We start from the raw sequence: 23,664 nt of genomic DNA on the forward strand, positions 1-23,664 counted from the left end.
TATAGAAGGTTGGAGTAGGCGATCTAGTGGCCTTAAACTCTCTGAAATTGATGTTAGCGTTGTAGTGATCAAAGCTGTTCTTTTGTTCTGAGTGAATGTTAACACTCCCCTGTTCAAATGCTTAATGATGGTCGTTCCAACGCTCAGTTATTGCAGCCCACCTGTGGAGAAGGTTTCTGATGGCAGAGGGCTCTTCCATTGATCAGGCAGTGGCTGGAACCTGAAACCACACAAATTCAGACTGGAAATAAGGTGCAATTTTTTAACAGTGAAAGCCAGTAACCACTGGCACAATTTACCCAGGGACGTGGTAGAGCCTCCATCCCTTGAAGTTTTCACATCGAAATGGGATGCCTTTCTAAAAGAAATGCAACTAATAGGGAAAAGAGCAGGCCAAGAAAATGTCAGTCACAGTACAGGGAGATCACTGGTAATGTTATCTCAGCACCTGTGAAACTGAACGCCACACTCATTTGCACGTTTGATTGTAACACTTTAGGGAGCACTGGCAGTTCTGCGACTGCTGCTGCTCCCTTACAGAACATAACTGGGCCATGCTGGGTCAGACCAAAGGTCCATCTAGCCCAGTATCCTGTCTACCGACAGTGGCCAATGCCAGGTGTCCCAGAGGGAATAACTGAACAGGTAATGATCAAGTGATCCAGCCCCTGTCACCCATTCCCAGCTTCTGGCAGAGACTAGGGACACCATTCCTGGCTAATAGCAATTGATGGGTCTATCCTCCATGAACTTATCTAATTCTTTTTTGAACCCTGTTATAGTCTTGGCCTTCACAACATCCTCTGGCAAGGAGTTCCACAGGTTGACTGTGCGTTGTGTGAAGAAATACTTCCTTTTGTGTGTTTTAAACCTGCTGCCTATTAATTTCATTTGGTGACCCCTAGTTCTTGTGTTGAGAAGGAGTAAATCACACTTCCTTAGTTATTTTCTCCACACCAGTCATGATTTTATAGACCTCTATCATATCCCCCCGTAGTCGACTCTTTTCCAAGCTGAACAGTCCCCGTGTGATTACTCGCCTTGTGTCAAGGGTCTCTGACATTCAGTGGGCGTACAGGGCTTGGGTCTGATTCTCCTCTCCCTCTCACCAATGTTGATGTGTAATTCTATTGATTTCAGAGGTGTTTACATCAGTATAAGTGAGAGGAGAGCCAAGCCCCTTGGGTTTTCATTTGTGGCCAGCTCCTTGTGGCGAAGTTAGTAAGGTTTTTGCCTGAGAGAAGGTTGAATAAAAATGTCCAGCTAAGGCCATTTGCATCCAAAGTGCCTTATATTGGCTGGTCCATTCCCGGATAAGCCAGTAACTGACCATTTAAATTCACTACTTATTTTGTCCAAGAGATCCTTCGTCTGTCAGGAAGGGCAGCAGGGAGGTCTTCAGCCAGAGAGGACAAAACAGATTGGAAGCAGTAGGGACTCATGGGTTCTATCGGTGCTGGCTAAGTTGCTTGCGAAGTGCATATCCGTTCCATGGACTGTGAGCACAGGCCGAATTCCGATAGCTGGGATTCAAACCGTAGTGTTTGGAAGAGATATAATAAACCTTCCTGCTCCCAGAGTTCCTCCTGCTTCTGGGCATAAGCCAGTCCCTGACTCATGGATGTTAATCGGAAACCTCGCTGATGGGCAAGTCATTTAATAACTGCCTGCTGAATGTTCTTCTGAACATGTGCCACTGCTGCCGACCAGCTACTGGACTAGATAGACTACAGAGCTCTTATGGCCTGGGATGGGGTATTTCAGGCTGGGCAGAGGCAGGTTCTCCTGCCTTCTGTGTAGTCAGGCTTCATGCTAATAACTCCAGCAGTTCTACTAAGAGACACTAGCAATATCACAAGGCAGTGGACAAGGGCCACCTTATTTAGTGCCCCTCTGAGGGCTGCCAGGGACTTCAGTTAGGTATCTTGGGCTGTCCCAATTCTGAAGTAGCATAGGCTACTCATGGGCTTGTACCTGCAAAGAAGCACGTGACATGGGTATTGGCCCCCTGTAACCCTGATGGATGCCGTGTGATGAGGGCTAGGACATAAATCGCAGCCTCCCACCAGCACTTCTGCATGTCATGCTTTTGCTAGGTGGTATCAGAAGTAAATTCAGGAGGGCCCACGTTGAATCTAGTGGTGTAGCTCCAGTTGAAGCCAGTGGAGCAATGCTGATCCACATCAGCTGAGGATAGGGTCCTAACTCGGGCCAAGAATGGAGCAAATGAAGCCGCCAGATCCAAACTTTACCTAAGATGGGGGGTGTCTGGACCAGGGGTTTGTTTCAGGCCCCATCCCTCACTCCTCTTCCCCTCAGAGCTGATCAGGAAGAAGTGAGGACTCTGCAGCCCTGCTGAGCTCTAGAGCTAAAAACTAGACGTGGTTGAAAATGGTCTGACGGGACCGTGTTCCACCAGGAAACACCGATTGGGTGAAACCACAACATTCCATGGGAATGTGTTAAAAGTGTCAATGGAAGCCAGGCTGAGGTGCAGGCTGGCCGGCGAGCTGCCCAGATCCCCGGTAGTCCTCCTGCCCTGTTCCTCAGCGCCCTGGGTCCCTGGCTCCGGGTGTCAGGAATCAGGGCCTGTAGCAGAGCCAGTCTTCAGGCAACCTAACGAGCATGGCTGGCCTGTAGTAGGCGGCTGCCTAATTGGCTACGTGCCCTGACTGGTGACAAGAGTCAGCAGGCCCGCTCGTAAACCCAGCAGCAGTTCAGCGACTGATCAAAGCATTTGCCTGTAGACATGATAGCTCCTGTGCCTGCTTGTGCCCAGCCTGGCTTGGGCCCAGCCTTGCCCTTGCCCCAGTTCTGACCCTTGGCTCCAATTCCTGGCTACTGACTCCTGCTCTAACCACTAGACACACTTGCCCAGTGACATGACATCTTGGCAGCCTGCCTGGCTCCTTGGTAGCCTGGCTCTTCAGTAACCCGCATGGCAGACTGCCATGGAGCTGGGCATCCCACACTGCCTGGGCATGTATTTCGTGTTGGAAACAATGAAAGGTTCCAAAATACAATATTGTGCAATAACAGTTTGGAGAGGGTGGTGGGGGGTGTCGTTTTTGGCTCTTTTCCCAAATTGGGATGAAAAATTTGCCAACAATTCAAAATTTTCCGTGGCCCCATAATTTTGTTTCCTGATCAGCTCTGCTAAAAACCAGACTGGAGCTTCGGCACATTTTCCTTGCCTGCTCTGAAACTGCCTGGACAGGTTTCTGGCCTAGGTGAGGTGCTCTGTCAGCTGGTAAGTGTGGGGTGTGTGTGTTTTAGATTGGAGCAAGTCAAGGTGCCTTAAGCTTGTATCAAGCCCCAGAAAGGATTAAAATCTCCGGACACGAAGAGGCTGGCGGTTGCCCTCCTATTCTGGCTCATCCCTCTGCCTCGCCATTCTCATCCTGCTGGGTTGCGCCCTGAGTTCAGGGTGGTTTGCGTGCAGCTCTGAAGCGCTGCTCTGATTGTGGGGATTTCCCGGCCTCTGGCTGAATTCACCTTCCTCTCTAGATACGGCTCGTTATTATTTGTGTTACAGTCACGTCTAGTGGCTCCAGCTGGTGAATTAATTAATGTTGGGACACAGTATCAGCTGGGCCCAGTGAAGTTACAACCCCTGCACCAGAGGGGTGGATTCCCCCCCGCGCCGGTGGAGCTGCTCAGACAGTGGTGGATGACGTTGCATCTCCTCCACCCCGGGTAGTGTCAGAACAGGAGGAGCAGGGTGAGGCTTATACAACAGCTGTCCAACAAACTGGCTTAGAGGCTGATCCAAATCGCTTAGTTATGCCTTGGAGACAGATTAACGAGCTCGTCTAAAGGCTTGCCCAGGTGGACTAATCAGCAATTTAGCACCAGGGTCCCTCCTGTTCCCCCGGTGTCCTGCTCCTGAATGATCCTCTCTCCGAGTCAGGGTGAGGGTGTTAGGAGGCAGCACATTGTAGGGCACGCGCACAAGAACACAATGGGGGATGAGAAATGGCGCTGCAGAATGATTCCATGGGTGCGGCCTCTGCTCCTGCAAACAGGAGCACGCCAGGACGACAGGCGGCGTGAGAGCAACCTGGAGCCAGAGCCTGTAACTTTTGCTTAACTCCACCAGTTCACAGCAGCAGGAAAACCATTTCCAATGCCTGCTGGGATACGTGTGGTTCAAACCAACTGACCATCCATCCCCGCATGGAGATGCGGCGTATTGAAAAGGGTGTCAAAATTACAAACACCTTAGAAAGATTAACTCATGAACCCTGTGCAGTAGGCAAATAGCATCATCCCCTTTTTACATTTGGGAAAACAGAGAGGAGCAAGGACTTGTCTGAGTTTCCCCAACATGTCCGGGGCAGAGCTGGGAATGGGCCCTGGGTCCCCTTCGAGAGCTCTGAACACGCGATGTGCTGTGTGAACGCGCGCAGTGTTGCTAATGGGCTCGCTGCGCTGTGTGGAATGAGGCAGGTGATACATGGAGACATTTGGTTTCGCTGTGAGCACAAAACACGGTGCTGGGGACGGTCCCTGACCATCAAGAAGTAGCTAAAAACATCCCACAAAGAGTCGGCACCGCACCAGAAATGTCTAGGGTCCCCACTCTGGGCAGATGGGAAGGGAATACGTTGATACCTTGCGAGGCTGGTCACAGGTTCAAATCCAGGTCATTGCTTTGCTGTCAGATGGGCTTGGTGGAGCTTGGTCCAGTTCCTGGCGGAAAGGTGCGCAGAGCACTGGAGCTGGCACTAGTCAGCCCTTTGCTGGCAATCTCAGGATGAAGCCACTGGGCTTGAACTACCCTCTGATCTTCGCAGTTGCTCCCACCAAGGCAATGTGAAAGGAGACGCTTCTATGTTGTACCGGCGCTGTAGGGAAATAAAACTGCCTGATAGCCTGTAGCAGCATGAGTCTCTGCCTCCCACTCCTTCAGAATAGACCCAGCGCTGTCTTGTGTAAGGGACATGGCCCTGGCCTGGCTGGCTGGCCCTTGTTTTTGTCCACTTGTGACCCACTGCGAAATCAGATCAATTCAGAGCCGCTCCCAAGCTGGCTGGAGAAAGCTCTTTTGCTGTGGAGGAGCTGCACTGAACCTTACCCTGGGAGATCCAGACCGGCGGCACTGATCCAGTACCAAACGGGGCAGGCTCTGCTGGGCTCCACGCTCGGTGGTGGCAGTCTCGTTGGGATCTCGGCTCTCAGAGAGCAGCGCGGTGACCTCGCTGGCTGTAAGGCAGTCCTGTGGTGGTGTCTCTCTATGCTGGGGCAGGGTGAAGTCATGCAAAGTCCTGCCTCTGACCTTGTGAGACCTCCTCTAAGGATCTGTGTTCCCTGAAGTTAACTTGGGCTTTTACTTGGGTGTTGCCCCTGTCCCCCCTCTCCGGTCCACACACAAACCCCTCTTACTTGGGTGTGTTGGTGCTTTTAACCCAGGCTAGCTGGGCCTGATGGGGCTACGGGCTAAAGCCTGAGTGAGGTAACCAATGCGCATGTTGGCTAAGTGACTTGCTCAATAGCACACAGGAAGCAGGGAACTGAGCCCAGGTCTCTGGCTAGCACCTTAAGTACTGGACTACCACTTTAGATCAAGGATGATCAAGGTGCTAATGGAACACTCAAGGAAGACAAGGCCATTGTGGAGAAGCTAAATGAATGGTGGCAGTTCTGCAGAAAAGGACCTGGGGATTACAGTGGACGAGAAGCTGGATTTGAGTCAGCAGTGTACTCTTCTTGCAAAGAAGGCTAACAGCATATTGGACTGAATTAGTAGGAGCATTGCCAGCAGATTGAGGGAAGTGATTATTCCCCTCTATTCAGCACTGGTGAGGCCACATCTAGAGTATTGCGTCCAGTTTTGGGGCCTCCCACTACAGAATGGATGTGGACAAATTGGAGAGAGTCCAGCGGAGAGCAATGATAATGATTAGGGGGCTGGGGCACATGACTTATGAGGAGAGGCTGAGGGAACTGGGGTTATTTAGTTTGCAGAAGAGAAGAGTGAGGCAGGATTTGATAGCAGCCTTCAACTAGCTGAAGGGGGTTTCCAAAGAGGATGGAGCTTGGCTGTTCTTAGTGGTGGCAGATGACAGAACAAGGAGCAATGGTCTCAAGTTGCAGTGGGGGTGGTCGAGGTTAGATATTAGGAAAATCTATTTCACCAGGAGGGTGGTGAAGCACTGGAATGGGTTACCTAGGGAGGTGATGGAATCTCCTTCCTTAGAGGTTTTTAAGGCCTGGCTTGACAAAGCCCTGGCTGGGATGATTTAGTTGGCGTTGGTGCTGCTTTGAGCAGGGGGTTGGACTAGATACCTCCTGAGGTCTCTTCCAGCGCTAATCTTCTATGATTCTATGATTTGGTGGGGAAGAGTTAACATGGTTTTTGTAAGGGGAAATCATGCCTCACCAATCTGCTAGAATTCTTTGAGGGGGTCAACAAACATGTGCACAAGGGGGATCCAGTGGATATAGTGTATTTGGACTTTCAGAAAACTTTTAACAAGGTCCGTCACCACAGGCTCTTAAAGTAATCAGCCATGTGTTAAGAGGGAAGGTCCTCTCATGGATCAGTAACTGGTTAAAAGACAGGAAACAAGGGGTAGGAATAAACGGTCAGTTTTCAGAATGGAGAGAGGTAAATAACTGGGCCTCCCCAGGATATGTACTGGGACCAGTGCTGTTCAACACATTCATAAATGATGTGGGAAAAGGGGTTGCCACAATGAGGTGGCCAAGTTTGCAGATGATACTAGATTGTTCAAGATAGTTAAGTCCAAAGCAGACTGCAAAGAGTTACAAAGGGATCTGACAAAACTGGGTGACTGGGCAACAAAATGGCAGATGAAATACAATGAGGATAACTGCAAAGGAATGCACATTGGAAAACATAATCCCAGCTATACATAGAAAGTGATGGAGTCTAAATTAGCTGTTACCACTCAAGCAAGAGATCGTGGAGTTGTGAATAATTCTCTGAAAACATCCGCTCAATGTGCAGCCACAGTCATAAAAGCAAACAGACTCTTGGGAATCATTAGGAAAGGGATAGATAATAAAACAGAATATATTCTAATGCCACTACATTAAACCATGGTACATCCACATCTTGAACGGTGTGTGCAGTTGTGGTTGTCCCATCTCAAAAAAGATCAATTGGAATTGGAAAAGGTGCAGAGAAGGGCAACAATTAGGCTTAGGGGTATGGAACAGCTTCCATATGAGGAGAGATTAAAAAGACTGGGACTGTTCAGCTTGGAAAAGAGACGACTAAGGGGGGATATGATAGAGGTCTATAAAACCATGACTGGGGTGGAGAAAGTGACTAAGGAAGTGTTATTTACCCTTTCACATAACACAAGCACCAGAGGTCCCCCAAGGAAAATTACCAGGCAGCAGGTTTAAAACAGACAAGAGGCTGCACTTGCTTCACAACACACAGTCGACCTGTGGAACTCTTTGCCGGAGGATGTTGTGAAGGCCAAGACTATAACAGGGTTCAAAAAAGAACTAGAAAAGTTCCTGGATGACAGGTCCATCCATGGCTATTAGCCAGGATAGCCGGGGATGCAACCCCATGCTCTAGGTTTCCCTACGCCTCTGATTGCCATATGCTGGGACAAGATGACAGGGGCTGGATCATTCAATAATTGCCCTGTTCTGTTCATTCCCTCTGGGGCACCTGGCACTGGCCAGTGTCGGCAGACAGGATACTGGGCTGGATGGACCTTTGGTCTGCCCCAGTATGGCCATTCTTATGTTCTTAAAATAATGTTCCCAGTAAGTAACACTCAGTAAGCCCTGGTCACTACTGTTATTTTTCATGAGTAAGTGTCCTTTATCTAGCACTACATATTTACCCAGCACTTGGCAAACACGGAGTAAGATACTTTCCCTGCCCTGAAGTGCTCACGGTTGAAGACAGACGGACAAGCTGAGGCAGAGTGCGGCGGTGCCGCTGAGAAAGCGCGGTGTGATTGCTGGTGATGAAAACAAGGCCAGGAGGGTGCTTGGAAGAAGGGGGCTCTTAAGGAGAGTAGGGCAGGGACACTGATGAGCTCGAAGTGGGACACTCTTCCAGCCAGAGCACCACGTACCTAGTGAAGCCACGTGAGGGCTGGATGTCTAGAAGGCACAGGAGCAGCCTCCTCTTATGGCTGCTTGTTGTGTTTTGATTTGGAGTAAGCAAGTCACGAGGATGACACTGGGCACTTCGTTCAAGCAGTCACACAATACAGCGCTCCCCACCTGCCTGTTCTTCCCTCTTCTCTCTAGAGCGCACCTCCCAAGGCGCTCACTGCCAGGCTATTCAGCTGGCGTCAGCACCCGCACAGCTCCCCCGTCAGAGATCCCGTGTACTGGTTTTCTACTGTGCTCATTGCTGCTCCGCCTCTTGGATGTCCACTGAGCACTCTTGCAGAGGGCAGCGTTTAAACCGGTCCCTGTGCCCAGGGCATGATACAGCACCCCGTGCAAGGGTATCAGCGCACTCCACTATCTGGCTGCAGGCCGGGCGTGTCCAGTTTTGCTGGGGCGTCACAGATTGAATCAATGTGGACGTGCTGAATGATTTTCTCTCCTCTTCGCTCTGACATGCTCATGGTTACTCCTCCCCAAGGGATTTCGTGCCTGCTGTTTGTTGCCTTCTCGCCAGGCAGATCAAAGTCTATAAAAAGCCCTGTGATTTTACTGCATGACTGTGTGTTATAATGACAATACTTTCCCAGCTATACCACTGTCATCTCCAAATATCAGCTCTCTTCATGAAATAACCTTTATGGCCAGTTCAGTGGCCTCATTTTACAGATGGGTAAACAGAGACACAGAGGCCGAGTGACTTGGCCAAGGTCATAGAGTGAGTCAGTAGCAGAACTGGGATTAGAAGCCAGGTGGCTCTAACTAATAGGTAATGCTTCCTTGGTTTTTGGGGGGAGAGGGGCAGGAGGGGAGGGAACTACAGACTCAAACCGATACCATTCTCCTAACAAGCCTGCATTCTATTCCGGGCTGCTTATGAATATTCTAATGGGCAAGTGCTTTTGTCCAAAGAATAAAATTAAAATAAGCACGAGCAGCCTGTTTCTGTTTATTCCAGGTGGGTGTTTTCCTGTCTAACTGACCCGTTCCATGTACTGCAGAGTTTCAGGGAAAATCCATTACAGACAACCAGGCAGTAACGTACTTGATCTTTTTTCAGCTCCAATAAGCGGCTAATGCATTTCAGCAGGTGTTAGCACAGCAGCTGGTTCAGCTGCCGCGGGCAGGGTGGAAATTGATGAGCTCCAAGCTAACCGTTTTCCCAGGCGCTGACGGCTAAATAGTGCCATGCTTGAATGGCATTAGATGCTGGGTGCTTCCTGCAGTGTGGCCTCCCTAGGAACCGGCAGATGGCTTGCCTACTGCTCATTGGTGGCGGAAAATTATTAGCAGTTCTGTGAAAGAGCCAAGCAGCAGGGAGGGGAGGGAGAGCACCACGAAAACCTCAGCATGAGGAGGAGAACCCGAGGAAGGCTTGGAGGGTGTCTTCACCATAGGAGCTAAAGCTCGGCAAAGCAGCTGCTGGCCTGGCGTGGCAGGGTAAATACACTGGGCAAATGCGACTGGCATCCCGGACTGGGCTGCTTCTGTTTTTAAACGTGTCTAATGCAGCCGATCTCCACATCACAGGAGAAGCAGAGGACTGGCCCTTCAGCAGGAAGCAGAGCCGACTCCGTAAACTGTAACAGCTCAGAGCTGTAAAGCCGATAATTGTAGGGTATCCCCACCAGCAGGGTGGGCCGGCACCACCTTCAGGGTGATGGCGTTTCTCCATGACTTGAATGCAGCCAGCCAGTGCCAGGTTCCAGCGGCAAGAGACCAGGCCCACCAGGGACCCGAGGGGGGAGATCCTGATTGAGAACCTGGGTGGAGAGAGCAGTTCGGTGAGCAGACCGATGTCAAACGAAGTGAGAAAAGAGAAGAAGAAAAAATATTTGTTAGAGAAGATGGTGACTTAGGGCACCTAACTCCCCTAAATCCTTTGGTGGCTATGGGCCTCGGAAGCCCTGAGGCCTATTAATGGAACACTGCTCGCCTGGCAGGCAGGGCACCAAGCAGTATAGTGACAGGAGCATCTGGGTCCTGCTGGACCAGTGGTGGTTGGATCGGGTTGTGCTTGGATTTGAGCTGTGGGCCCAGCTCCTTATAACAGGTACAGAGAAGGGCCAGCCACCATGCTCAAGCCCTCATGCTGTACCAGCCTCACAGGGGCTCACCAGACAGCCCAAAGCTGTGATTCGCTCTAGGCTTGCAAGGCTTGAGCGGAAGCTTCTGGTAACATTTTCAAAAGTGCCTAAGTCCCATTTTCAAAAGCAGCTCAGCTACTTTGTCGCCTAAGTTCCTTTGGCATCATACAAGCCATAAGCTGTTACATGCCTAAGTCACTTTTGAAAATAGGACTTAGGCTCCTAAGTCACTTAAGCTCTCTGAAGATGTCACCCTCTGTCCCCTTTTAGCTGCACCATCACCTTCAGGATCAGCTCACCTGATCTGTCTCCCCAGTGCCCTACAAATTCCCACGGCCCTTTTTGTAGGGTCACATCTGCCGGGGGACAGCTCCGGGTATAGGTCAGATCCTCCCTCACCAGCTCCTCTGCTCATCAATCCCAACTGCGCTAGGAAGGAAACCCCTCCCCAGATCAGCAAGCATCTTACAAAGAGTCTGGGGGCAGCTCCCAGACAGTTAATAGTGGCAGCTTGAAATATCCCAGCAGCGTCAACCTCTCTAGAGTATGAAGAAGAACAGAAGGTGCCCTAACAGCACCCTGGGAAGCAAACGTGTCCCCAGACAAGATATGTTCCCTTTATGCAGCTGACCAAGTCCCGGGGCAAAGTGAAGCAGATGTGATTGCAAAGAGCAGCGTTGCAGCAGAATCCATCCCACAGGGGCTGGTGCATGAGGTAGCCCACAGGACCCCCGAAACCAAATTTTCTTGTGATTTAAGTGCTGGCACGTGAGTTGGGTGATCTGGGTTTTCTAGGCTTGGCTCTGCCATGCACGCTGAAGTTTCTGAACCTTTTTCAGTCATTCTGGGATGAGTTAATCTGAGATTTAAAGCTCCATCTGGGACCCCCGAGGAACATGGAAGTTGCGACCCGATCTGGGGTAAAACCAGGGACACGAGCAGAGATTCACTTTGAGGCTCAAGGGTTCCTTCAAAGCTGAAAATCAAGAGGAAAACTCACAGGGGCATGAACCCCGCTCCAAGGAAACAAACTAAAGGGAATGAAATGGAACCTGAAATCTGAACTCTCTGCCCAGCCAGTGATGGGCAAGTTCAGAGCCAGCTCTACACTTCGTGGCTTCTGAGAATAGCAAAATATTTTGCATGAGTCCCCATGAGCCAGGATTGCTGGGTTTCCCACTGCTGTCCAGTTCTCTTTGGGCAGGCAGACAAACATCTTCTGCTTGGCACTGGAGCATGTCCTGTCCTGCTCTGTTCACTGCACGATAACAAAGGTGTTGCAACACACCGGTGGGAGGGAATCTGACTTCTCTAAGAACACATGATCCCAGGCAGCACGTGCCACCAGTAAAAACAGCTTAAGCCAAGAGACGTAGGTGGGGGAATGCAGGTGTAGAACAGCAGCACACTCTATGCTGCTGGAGAAATTAATGCAACAGGAGAGTGTAGTCTCAGATTACACGGGAGCGACAGGGAGGCAGTAACCTCCCATCTGCGGTTAGTGCCTGTTTTCAGTGACTTTAGGGGATTGCTGGCTGCCCCCTCAGCTCTGCCAGTGATGCCCCTCACCCCCATTTTCGGATGCTCCCACAATTGTTTTCGTGCTTTCTTCTACTGCCAGGCCCATCGCTAAGCAAAATATTGGGACTATTTTAATTGAAAATATCTTCAAATATTTTTTATTTACCAAAAATCTTTCCATAATATTTTTGATTTAAAAATCAGAGGCACAATTAAGCTCTTTGGGGCAGCAGCTGTCTTTTTGTTCTGTGTTTGTATAAAGCCTAGGACCATGGGGTCCCGGTCTGTGACTGACACGGGTGCTGAGATGCTGTGGTAATACATGATTTTTCATGTCAATTTTAATTTTAGGAAAAAAAAATCAATCTTTTGACGAGAACTTAAGAAACACAAGAAAGGCCATCCTGGGTCAGACCAAAGGTCCATCTTGCCCAGTATCCTGTCTCTGACAGGGGCCAATGCCAGATGTTTCAGGGGGAATGAACAGAACAGGGCAATTATTGAGTGATTCATCCCATCATCCACTCCAGCTTCTGGCAGACAGAGGCTTAGCATCTTGGTTAATAGCCACTGATGGACCTATCCGCCATGGACTTATCTAGTTGTTTTCGGAACCCAGTTATAGTTTTGGCCTTCACAACATGGCAAGGAGTTCCACAGGTTGACTGTGCGTTGTGTGAAGAAATACTGCTTTGTGGTTGTTTAAACCTGTTGCCTATTAACTTCATTGGGTGACCCCTAGTTCTTGTGTTATGTGAAGGGGTAAATAACATTTCCTTACTCACTTTCTCCACACCAGTCAAGATTTTACAGACCTCTATCATATCCCGTCTTAGCCGTCTCTCTTCCAAGCTGAAAAGTCTCAGTCTTTTTAATCTCTCTCATATGGAAGCTGTTCCGTACCCCTAATCATTTGTGTTGCCCTTCTCTGTACCTTTTCCAATTTCAATATATCTTTTTTTAGGTAGGGCGACCAGAACTGCCTGCAGTATTCAAAGTGTGGGTGTACCATGGACTTGTATGGTTGCATTATGATATTTACTGTCTCATTCTCTCTCCCTTTCCTAATGGTTTCTAACATCCTTCTCCTTTGAAATGTTATTTTGACCAGCTCTAACCTAAAGCAAACAGAGTCTGAGAAATCAGCTCCCCCTTTCTGTGCTCTGCTGTGTCATGTTACATCTTGAGTTGCCTCAAGTCATTATCCTGGCTCTTTTCACAGTATCAATATTTGACTGGCTTTCGCGTGATACCTGTGGTAATATTGAACCATGTGTTCTGGGAAGAAGCTGCCCAGTGCCGAGAAGTAGAAGATGCAACGAATTACACAAATACCAGAAGGGAAAAGCAATCACATCTACTCATAAGCTAAGAGAGGGAGACAAATTAAAAAACACTTTTATTTATAGTCACCTTTCATCCTGAAGGATCTCAAAGATCAGACAGCGAGAGTGACCTTGCAAGCACGGAGATCAGTGGTGATGTTCCAGTAACTTCAGTGTATATCCAGGTACTGCTCATGGGTGGTGCGTGAACTGCCCATTTCGGGAGGCCAGCCCGCAGCCCAGCCCCTTCTGCCTTTACTCCCCGCTCCGCTGGAGCCCCGAACCCACCACCATGGCTGCTGCCCCCCGCCAGCCCTGGGCCACCTGAGTGCTCCCAGCCCCGGAGCACCGGGCGGCCTGGTCCCAGCGCCCCCAGCCCCGGAGCACCGGGCGGCATGGTCCCAGCGCCCCCAGCCCCGGAGCACCGGGCGGCCTGGTCCCAGCGCCCCCGGCCCCGGAGCACCGGGCGGCCTGGTCCCAGCGCCCCCGGCCCCAGAGCACCGGGCGGCCTGGTCCCAGCGCCCCCGGCCCCGGAGCACTGGGTGGCCTGGTCCCAGCAACCCCAGCCCCCCCCAGCCCCGGAGCACTGGGTGGCATGATCCCAGCAACCCCAGCGCCCTCAGCCCCGGAGCACCGGGCGGCCTGGTCCCAGCACCCCCAGCCCCGGAGCACCGGGCGGCCTGGTCCCAGCGCCCCCAGCCCCGGAGCACCGGGCGGCCTGGTCCCAGCGCCCCCAGCCCCGGAGCACCGGGCGGCCTGGTCCCAGCGCCCCCAGCCCCGGAGCACCGGGCGGCCTGGTCCCAGCGTCCCCAGCCCCGGAGCACCGGGCGGCATGGTCCCAGCGCCCCCAGCCCCGGAGCACCGGGCGGCATGGTCCCAGCACCCCCAGCGCCCCCAGCCCTGGAGCACTGGGCGGCCTGGTCCCAGCGCCTCCAGCCCCGGAGGAAGCAGGAGGGGGCCTCGGGGCGGGGTATGGGCAGGGCGATGCCTGGCTGTTTGGGGAGGCTCAGCCTCCCCTGGCCTGTGATACTCACCACCCATGGTGCTGCTCAATCACTGCTAAAATGGCTCCATCTCTGGGGTGGAATGTCGCAGCCCCCCGGATCAGGGACTCAGCTCAGCATTTCTGGAGCTGTGTCTAACTTGTCCATTTAAAACTTCAGCGGGGGGGGGGGTCTGAGAAGCCAGAATGCTTTGGGTACCGCGGGCCAGATTCTGCTTTCCATCATGCCCCTGGATTTGGTGCGGCTGTCTCTGAGGATGCTCACAAATGTAACCAGGGTGGCCAATCTGTTACAGTAGCAAAAATCTGAATGAGTGGCATCCCGACCTGGCGCATGGGGTCGCATCACCACTACCTCAAATTTGGCCGGGACGCCACATCGCCATGATGGAGGGGTGGCCAGACCAATACCTGAGCAGCGCTGCAACTCCATGGCCCAGGGCGAGGGGTTGGTGGACCCAGGCTACCACCAGTTCTTGGAGACAACAAATGACAAACCAGGGATGGGAGTGAAGGTCATAAGGCCAAAAATCAGGTGGCTAGAAAGAGACACAGAGCAGCGAGCCCCTGACAGAGCCCACCCGGGAGTCAGTGGACATGGCCCAAGGAGGCGTGACCGGACAAAAGAATGGAGATACGCCCCACAGTCTCAGACTACCCGACATCCAGCTTCCTGCTGGCCGCCTTGGCCAGCGCCAAGAGGAGGCTGATGAGATAGTCCCGGTTCTTTGTGAGGTCATGGATGGGGTGGGAGTGGATGAGGAGGTGCAGGGAAAAGTGCAGCCAGACCCTCAGTCAGAGCTTCTGGAGGGGCCGGAAGAGGGGCTGCAACCTGATGCACTCGACACAGAGGTGCGCCAGGGTCTCCCTCTCAGCACAGACAGGCCGGGTGTCAGTGGAATCAGTGAGCCCTGCCAGGTACACACCCGTGCTCACAGCTGCGTGAAGGAGCCACCCACCGAGATCCCTGGCAGGCTGTGGGACCGGGGGGGGGGGGCACAGACTGGCCCACCAGGGCTCCTAGCCCTGCTCAGGTGGCAGCAGGTCCTGCCACTCGGTGTCCGGTCGGGACACGCGGGCGAGGAAGTGAAGCGCGAGCAGGTGCAGATGTTCTCTGGGTGCCCAATGACAAGGTTGCCCCCATAAGCCCCCCATTTGCCCGGGACCTACAAGAGGCAGAGCTCTGTGTAACTGACTCTCAGGAAAGATCTGACCTGGTTGTTGCCAAAAGAACGATGAGGCGACCCAGCCTGTGCCACACACTGCATCGCGGCAGCCAGGCTGTCAGCCACTGCCCTGGAATTTATTACGCTTCCAAAGATCAATGCTCATTTCATTGTTGTTGCTGGGTTGTTTTTTTGTTTGTTTTGCTTTTGACTCATGAGCTCTGGCCCTGTCCACAGCACTTGTGGCTCTTACAAACCTTGGCGGCCTTCCTAGCCACTCTGACTGCTTCCCAATTCTGTGCCATTCTAGAAAAGCCAGTTATGTCTCAGGCCAGGCTTGGGGGTCAGCTTTGCACCGATATCAGGCGCTCCAAATTCTTGTTTAACGTGGCTGCGTGCTGGTAAACACCTGGTGTGTCCCATCCTGGAGGCGGCTGCAACTGAGTGGTGGCTAAAGGGATCCCTTATCTAATATCCCTTGCCTCCCCCACCAGGGTGCTGTGGCCTGGAGTTCGTTTAGTGCTTGCAATGCCCTTTGGCAGCGCCGGATGAAAGGCACTATCAACTGACGTGCAGTGTGGCTGCGTTTCAGCCCCGGGGCTATTCAGGAGTTAGGGGTTTGGAGCCAGTGCTGCCTACGCAGTTACAATGGCTTTTTGTATTCGCTGCACATTTGCAAAAAGTCTGCACGTTACAGACTGATCACGGGAACAGCTACAGAAGTGATTTCCCGCTTCCCGGCTCTCAAAAGCCAAAGTCTACAGGGCTGACTTTGGACCTTGTGCAGGCATTAAGGAGGATTAAGATGCTACCACATCCAATAGGGTTCTCCAGGCAGTTTGCACAGTTATAAATGGCAACACTGAAGCATCTATCTACAGTGCTTATATGGCCCCCATTCCTGCAGGCTCTGAGCACATCACCCCAGTAAGGTAGGGCAATGCTGTGACTTCCATGTTACACACGAGGACCTGAGGCACAGACAGGCTAGGTGACTTGCCCAAGGTCACACAACAAGATCTGTGGCAGAGCAGGGGATTGCTCCCTGCCTCCCAAATCTTAGGCTGGTGCTGTAAACAGTGGACCATCCTTCACCTCACACTCTGCTCAGGTCCTCAATCCCAAATCTCGCTTTTGTTTTTGAAAACTGATAAGAAAAAACCACCAACCTTGGAAATGATCCATCTTTACCTTTCTTATCAGAAGAGCAAGGGATGATTTAACAAGTATAAGTAACTTCATGGAAAGAAAACAACAGGTACCGAGGGTCAATTGAACCTAGGGGAGAAAGGCATCGCAAGAACCGATAGCTGGAAGATAAAGCCAGACCACTCCAAATAAGAGATAAGGGGCAACATTTTAACAGTGAGGGTGATTTCACAAACTGCCATGGGGAAGTGGTGGAGTCTCCATTTCTTGATGTCTCCAGATCAAAGCTGGCTGCATTTCTGGAAGTGATGCTTTAGCCATACACAAGTTAGCGGCCTCAATCCACAGGCAAGAGGCTCAGGTCTGTGTTATTATGCGGGAGGTCAGAGGAGACGATTTAATGATAATGCACGTGAGACAAAGTGGGTGGTGTTACTGAGGCGTGAGGCTGAGACCAGCAATCTGACTGTACGAGTGAGCTGTACAATTCAAACTCAGATCTAAAGACCTATAACCCCACTGTCCAGTCACTGTCACCTCTTGGATTAACAGCTTTATTTGGGCATAAGTGGGTTTTAGCCCACGAAAGCTTATGCCCAAATAAATGTGTTTGTCTCTAAGGTGCCACAAGTACTCCTGTTCTTTTTGCTGATACCGACTAACATGGCCACCACTCTGAAACCTCTCGGATTGTTGATGGTCAGACCCTCTTTCATTATTCAAAGCAGAAGAATGTGATGGGTCTGCTTAGCCCAGGGGATTGCTAATAGGCAGACAAAGTCTGTTACCTCTAGGTCACCTGTCTGAATCCAGATCACTTAGTGACTGAAAACTGCCACCATGTAATAACTGTTTGATGGTAAGGCAAGTTGGTGAGTATCCATCTAGCTCCCGCTAAACACTGCCCAGATCGCAGCAGCCGTGAGTGGTGATATCTGTCCCTTTTACAGGCAGCCTTGGCAAAGCTGTCAAGGACTGAACAGACATGGAATAGGAGCTACTGTCACACCTGTCCCAGTGATTTCTTCCAGGTGAGGGTGGAGGCGTGCTGCCAGGAGAGAGGGGAAGCTTGAATTGTTACAGCATCTGTTCTTTGGATCAATAAGACTTCAGGCTGCAGAGTGGTCAAAACCTAGCACTGAACAAACACACACAAGCATTTTAAAAACAAAACAATGCCACTTACTTCTCACCATTTCTGCTTCTCATTCAATGCGTGCACCTAGCTCCTATCAGCTGATTACATTAGACATGTCAGTTTCGCTTTCTGGTTCTCATGCCTTAGTCAATGCTGTTGAGTTTGGGTCTCTGTCATGGCTGGGAGGTCTTTTTTAAATTCCCACTCCTTCCAGCCTCTGTTTTCATTGCATTTTTTTAATTGTAATGAAAATATTTCCATTCATATCGGGCTTTGTAAAACCTTTAAACATCTCAGATATGGGCCCGCCACTTGATATTTAAAAATATTAATTACTCTTCAAACCCCTATGTGGGATATGTAAGGACTATCCTCAGTTTAAAGAAGGGAAAACTGAAGCACAGGGAGGTTAAAAGGTTTTCCCAAGGTCACAGAACTTGGATCTCGTGCATGTTCCCTTGTCTCTAATTTAACTGCTAGACAATGGTCCTGTATAATTAGCAAGGCTTTAGCTTTCCAGAGGCTTTTTCTCTTCAGTATGCAATAATTTGACAAGATAAAAATGCAACTCATAGACTTTACGGCCAGAAGGGACCATCATGCTCATCTAGTCTGACCTCCTGCACATTGCAGGCCACAGAAGCTCACCCGTCCCCTCCTGTAACAGACCCATAGCCTCTGGCTGAGTTACTGAAGTCCTCAAATCATGACTTAAAGACTTCCAATTACAGAGACTCCACCAATGACACTAGTTTAAACCAGCAAGTGACCCCTGCCCCGTGCTGCAGAGAGAGGTGAAAAACCCACAGGGCCTCTGCCAATCTGACTTGGGGGAAAATTCCTTCCCAACCCCAAATATGGTGATCAGGTGGACCTTGAGCATGTGGGCCAGACCCACCAGCCAGACAGCTGGGAAAGAATCCTCTGTATCAACTCAGAGCCCTCCCCATCTAGTCTCATCTCTGGCCATTGGGGATATTTGCTACTAGCTGTTGCGGTTTGGCCATTGTAGGCAACCTCATCAGACCAACCCCTCCCCTTTGTGAATGACTCCTTGAAACACTGGACTAGGGTGACCAGATAGCAAGTGTAAAAAATCAGGACACAGGGTGGGGGGTAATAGGTACCTATATAAGAAAAAGCCCCCCAAATCGGTACTGACCCTATAAAATCGGGACATCTGGTCACCCTACACTGGACTAACAAGACCAAAAAGAATCCTTAGCTTTACCATTAACTCTAATTTCAGAAAAATTGTAATTCCCTTCAGCATATGAGGGATCCAGCCACTGGAATCTGGGAAAGACGAGGAAGCAAAATTCACAGCCAGTTATTTAAAAGGAGAGTGGAATTATCACCCCAGAGAATCTGCAGACTAAGTGTCCATCAGCCCTTACAACTGTCCCTTCTAGGCTGTAGATATATCTCTATTTACAACTAAGAGCGCTTAGAAATCCGGCATCCCTCCGGGCAACCCTGACTAGCCCCGGGCAAGATTCTTGTGAGAGTGTCGGAGTAAAAAAATCCCTCTTAAGACCTAAGATTTCTCACTTCTCGATTCTTCAGTAGTAAAGAACTGCATGGCTGCTTGGAAGGAACAGGGGTTTTAATGCTTTTTGACTGATAAATGTTGAAGTTACTTTCTACATTTTTTTACTTGAGTTAAAATCTTTGCACTAACATAACATTGTGTGTGTGTGTGTGTGTGTGTGTGGGGGGGGGGTAATCACTCAGTATTTATTCCAAAGGTTGACAGCTGAAATAGTCAAGGTTCCCAACAGGTTCAGAGCTTAAATCGTGGGGGAGCAGTTTGCTGTGATGTGTAAATATGGAAAAGTAGCAGGACAGTCTGCTCCTTTAAGGGCTTGTGGAGCCAGGCAGCAGCAAGCCCTGGCCTCAGGAGAACCAGCTGATCCAGCTAAGCAGCAGTTAATGATTGGCTCTGGAAGATATGAAGGGGTGAGGGTATGGCAGGAGAGTTGAATACTTCCCTGGGCAGAAGCAGAAGGCTGTAATAGGGCAGGTAGGGCCTGCAGTGGGACACCAAAGTGGGGGTGGGAGGCTGTGATCCTTGAGCAACTGGGGTAGCGGGCCCTGCAGTGCCAGGCCAGGCCCGTCACTTTTCCATATTACTTGTGATCGTGTGGTAGAAGACTAAAAAAGCGCGTGTAGAAGGGTGAAACAGAGCTGGGGGTGGCTGACTGTTTCGTTCCCAAGCCGGTGAAGGTTAAATCTTTATCAGTTGGATTCAGTATTCTTTACTAGCACCACCGATCTCGCTCGTCTCCCACACAGAGCTCTTCTTAACTCAAACAATTCGCAACACCCTTTAAAAACCTGTAGCACCAGTTCTGGGGCAGAAGGTGAAATCGGCCATTATTGACATTATTAATAACAATTTGTACCTCGGGAGCCTCGTCCCAGCCTCCCACGTGTGCTAAGCGCTGCAGGAACACAGAACAAAAAGACAGGCCTTGCCCCAAAGGAGCAGGTCAAGTCTTGCAGGAGGCTGAGTTCCTCCTAGGTTCAGGCCCTACGACCTAAAACCTTCCAAGGCTAAAGACAGGGCAGCCTGGGAAGATGTACAGCAGCCGTCGTTCCTGCGCCACAAGAGAATGGAGCCGAATCGGAGGCATAACAAAGCTCTATAATAGTTGTGCCTTAAATGTTTAACCTCTGCAGAAAGTTCAGAGAGGCCACCCATCCTGTAGGACATGAAGCGTCACCGTGTTTCTTTCTGACTCTGCTACACAGACAGGAACCAGTGGCCGAGAAGAAAGCCAAGCTGGATTACATCAGCATCCCTACGGGGTTTACTTGTTAAGTTGCCCTAAAACCTGAATATGTTACTATGACCCACTGCGGTAGAGCTCCAACAGGTGGCTGCACCTCCTACTAAGTTACATGCAACCTATGTGCTATGACAACTCTCCTCCCAGAACGCTGGCGGCAATGCAGAGGTGGCTACACCTAAATGGTGGCGCGATTCTAAAATCAAACCTTTTGTGACTCATAAAATGGCAAAGTGGAGAGCAGTGCGGCCTGACCTTTAGGGTGGTGGGGAGGCCAGGTACAGGATTTGTCTTATGCACAGCAAATATTAGCCTGGGAGACGGCAGGCAGTTGCATTTCCAGAAACATGGTCTGTGAAGGTACAAAATGGGAAAGCTGGCAGCTAAGCCAGGTCATTCTGCAAAATGTTAATCTATCTGGGCTCTGTAATTCTATTTGGGGAGGGAAGGATCCACACCAACCATGTAACCAACAGCATAACCACCCCCTACATGAGCCATAGCTAAAGCTTCCCGTCCTGTGGGGAAATTCTGCTATTTTGATATTTGTTTTCATTCCAAGTCAGGACGAAAAGCCAAAATATAGTTTTGTGGTTTTGCAGAATGGAAAGTTGCCCAAAATTTTGATTCAGAAATGTCGAAATATTTCATCCTGAGCTAGTTCGAGAGTGAATTGTTGTTGCCTCAGCTGCTGCGGTGCCTCCTGGGAGTTGTAATTTGTATGCCTTGTGCTCCCGTTTTCCTTGATGGGCCAAGCTCTTTGGATGGACTACATTTCCCATGATGCACTGTGGTTGTGGAACTCTCATGAAGCAGTGCATTATGGAAGTTATAGTCCGGTCAGAGTCCAGCCAATAGAAGAGAATGAGGGTATGTGACAGTCAAATTATAACTACCATGAGACACTGTGGCAGCATAGGGTCCCCAGATTAATGCAAAACTGACCTGAAATTAAATGTTTTGATTTGTGTTGGCCTGACATGAAATTAAATATTTTATTTAGATTTTCCCAGTGGACATTCCCTGCCAGCTCATACTCCAAGACCTTCAACACTGCTGCCCCAGCCTCTATCATTTGAGCTATAGGAATAATTTGGTTAGCTGGGCACAGAAGTAGGTGATTGTTCTCTGTTGGACCAGCCTCTAGAAGGAGATAGAACATAAACTTTGTCAGTGTGTCAGACCAGTTCCACAAAGTTCTTTGCAATTTTTTTTTACCAGACTGGTTACTGGGGTAAAGATAAAGGGGGAGCTTTTCAAAGGCACAAAATCTGGCTGAGTCCCCATTTCTGCCTTTGTAAAACTCCCCCCTAGTGCACAATATTCTGAGCTTTGCATGTCCCACTTCCTTGGGACACGCTCTTTGGATCTGCCTCTCACATCTTTTATATATTTGGGCTCTGACTTCTGCGGGAGTAGAATCAAGCTCTTAAACTGGTGCAAATGGTGGAGAGGGGTGTGAAGAACCCCTGGCTCACAGGTCCGCCAAGAGGATTCAGGGGGCCTGGGGCAAAGGGGGGAGCTTGTACTCACCAGGCGGCGCTCCGAGTCTGCGGCGGCGGGTCCTTCACTCGCTCCGCGTCTTCGGCAGTGCTGAAGGGCCCCCCGCTGCTGCAGTGCCGCCGAAGACCCGGACCGTCGCCGGGTGAGGAAAGGGATTCTTGGCCAGGGCTCACGGGGCCCCTGTGGGGCACAGGGCCTGGGGCAAATTGCTCCACTTCCCCCACCCCAAGCGGCCCTGCTGGCTCACCCTGTGAAGGGATTGGACGTGTAACATTCTACAATCAAACCAATGGTCTGTCTAGTATGACCAGGGCTACCACTACCTGATGTCTCACAGGGAGGTGTTACCTTCACTTCTCCTTATGCCTAACCAGCTGTGCAATGTAAGTACCTACATGGGGAACAAATATTTGATAATGGGCTCCTCAGTCTAGCAGAGGAAGGTCTAACGAGATCCAATGGCTGGAACCTGAAGCTAGACAAATTCAGACTGGAAATAAGGCATACATTTTTAACGGTGAGGGTGATTAACCATAGGAACAATTTACCAAGGGTTGTACTGGGTTCTTTATCATTGGCCATTTTTAAATCAAGGTTGGATCTTCTTCTAAAAGTTATGCTCTGGTTCAAACAGGAATTAAACAAAGAAACTTCTCTGGTCTGTGTTCTGCAGGTCAGGCTAGATGATCAGAGTGGTCCCTTCTGTTCCTGGGATCTATGATCAAAGGGATGAAGAGAGGACATTAAAGGTGAAGGCCTGGGGGGAAACTCAGGACCAGTGCCTAAAAAAATCCAGGCTTTCTCCAGTGAACGAAGGAGATCAGCTCGGTTGTTCAGCCTGCATGGCAGCCTTCTCTTCTCCACACCCTTCTTACTCTGTCCAAGTCCTAAACATGCCCTGGCAAGACAGTGAGTAGATAATTACCAGAGTGCTGATGCTCCTGCCAAGATTTAAGACCAGACTTGCCAATCAGTTTTATTAAGAATTTCCACTGTGCTACTGCAGATCTCCTGGAAGGCTTCGGTTCTCAGGCCAAGGAGTGGCACAAAACTGGGGGCCCCAGTAGGAGCTGTGCATCAGATCTTCAGCTGCTGTAAATCAGCAGCTCCATTGGAAGGGGAGCTGTTTACACAGCTGACCTTTGGTGTGGTTCTGAGCTTGCAAAATGCCTTTTAATTTCTGGCACGCAATACAGACAGTGGCCTGTTTTATGTCAACAAGTGGGAGCTTCAAATACATTTATGTCAAAATAATTTAGTGGGAAGTAACAACTAATGTGAAAGTAATTGTTAATTGTCACCATAAACCCACATCTCTTCCCATTCTTATCCCCTTTGCAGGCCGTTATTCCTGAAAATGGGACGGAAGATATGTATTCTCTATTGGTTGCATCCTGGTGGCATCTGCAATGCACAAGGCTCTGATGAGACACACGCTCACGTCTGGACCCAATCCCTGCCCCGAAGAGTATACAGTCTAAGACCCACTCTCTAACGTTGCCTTTTGCTGTTTTCAGGAAGAACTCCCCAGAAATGCCCCTTGGTCAGCTGTCATTAGTTATGACGGATTTGCATCACAGCAGCCTGGGGAGGCCTCAGCCAGGTCTATCTGTCTTGGGTACTTGTATGGTCCCCAGCCCTGTAGTATCTGAGCACCTCACAATCTCTGTGAGGTATGGCAGGGCTATAAACACCATGCTACAGATGAGGAACAGAGGCACAGAGAGACAAAGGCCCAGATCCTCAAAGGTATTTAGGTGCCTAACTCCTATTGGTTTCAGTGGGTCTGGGCCCAGGGTGTCTGTGGCAGAGCAGGGACCCAGTTTACATGAGTTGCAGGCTAGTACCATAACATTAAACCACCCGTCTTG

At 50.3% G+C, this 23,664-nt stretch overlaps 1 long non-coding RNA gene across 1 annotated transcript; it reads left to right on the top strand.

The window, feature by feature from the left end:
• Positions 1 to 14,864: 14,864 nt before the first annotated feature.
• On the top strand, positions 14,865 to 23,314 carry LOC123372121. Its single transcript, XR_006580110.1, has 3 exons — positions 14,865 to 14,963; positions 22,467 to 22,702; positions 23,135 to 23,314. It is a non-coding gene; the product is annotated as an uncharacterized LOC123372121 (long non-coding RNA).
• Positions 23,315 to 23,664: the final 350 nt, after the last annotated feature.

This window comes from Mauremys mutica, chromosome 6 (genome assembly GCF_020497125.1).
Source record: "Mauremys mutica isolate MM-2020 ecotype Southern chromosome 6, ASM2049712v1, whole genome shotgun sequence".
Lineage (NCBI taxonomy): Eukaryota > Metazoa > Chordata > Testudines > Geoemydidae > Mauremys > Mauremys mutica.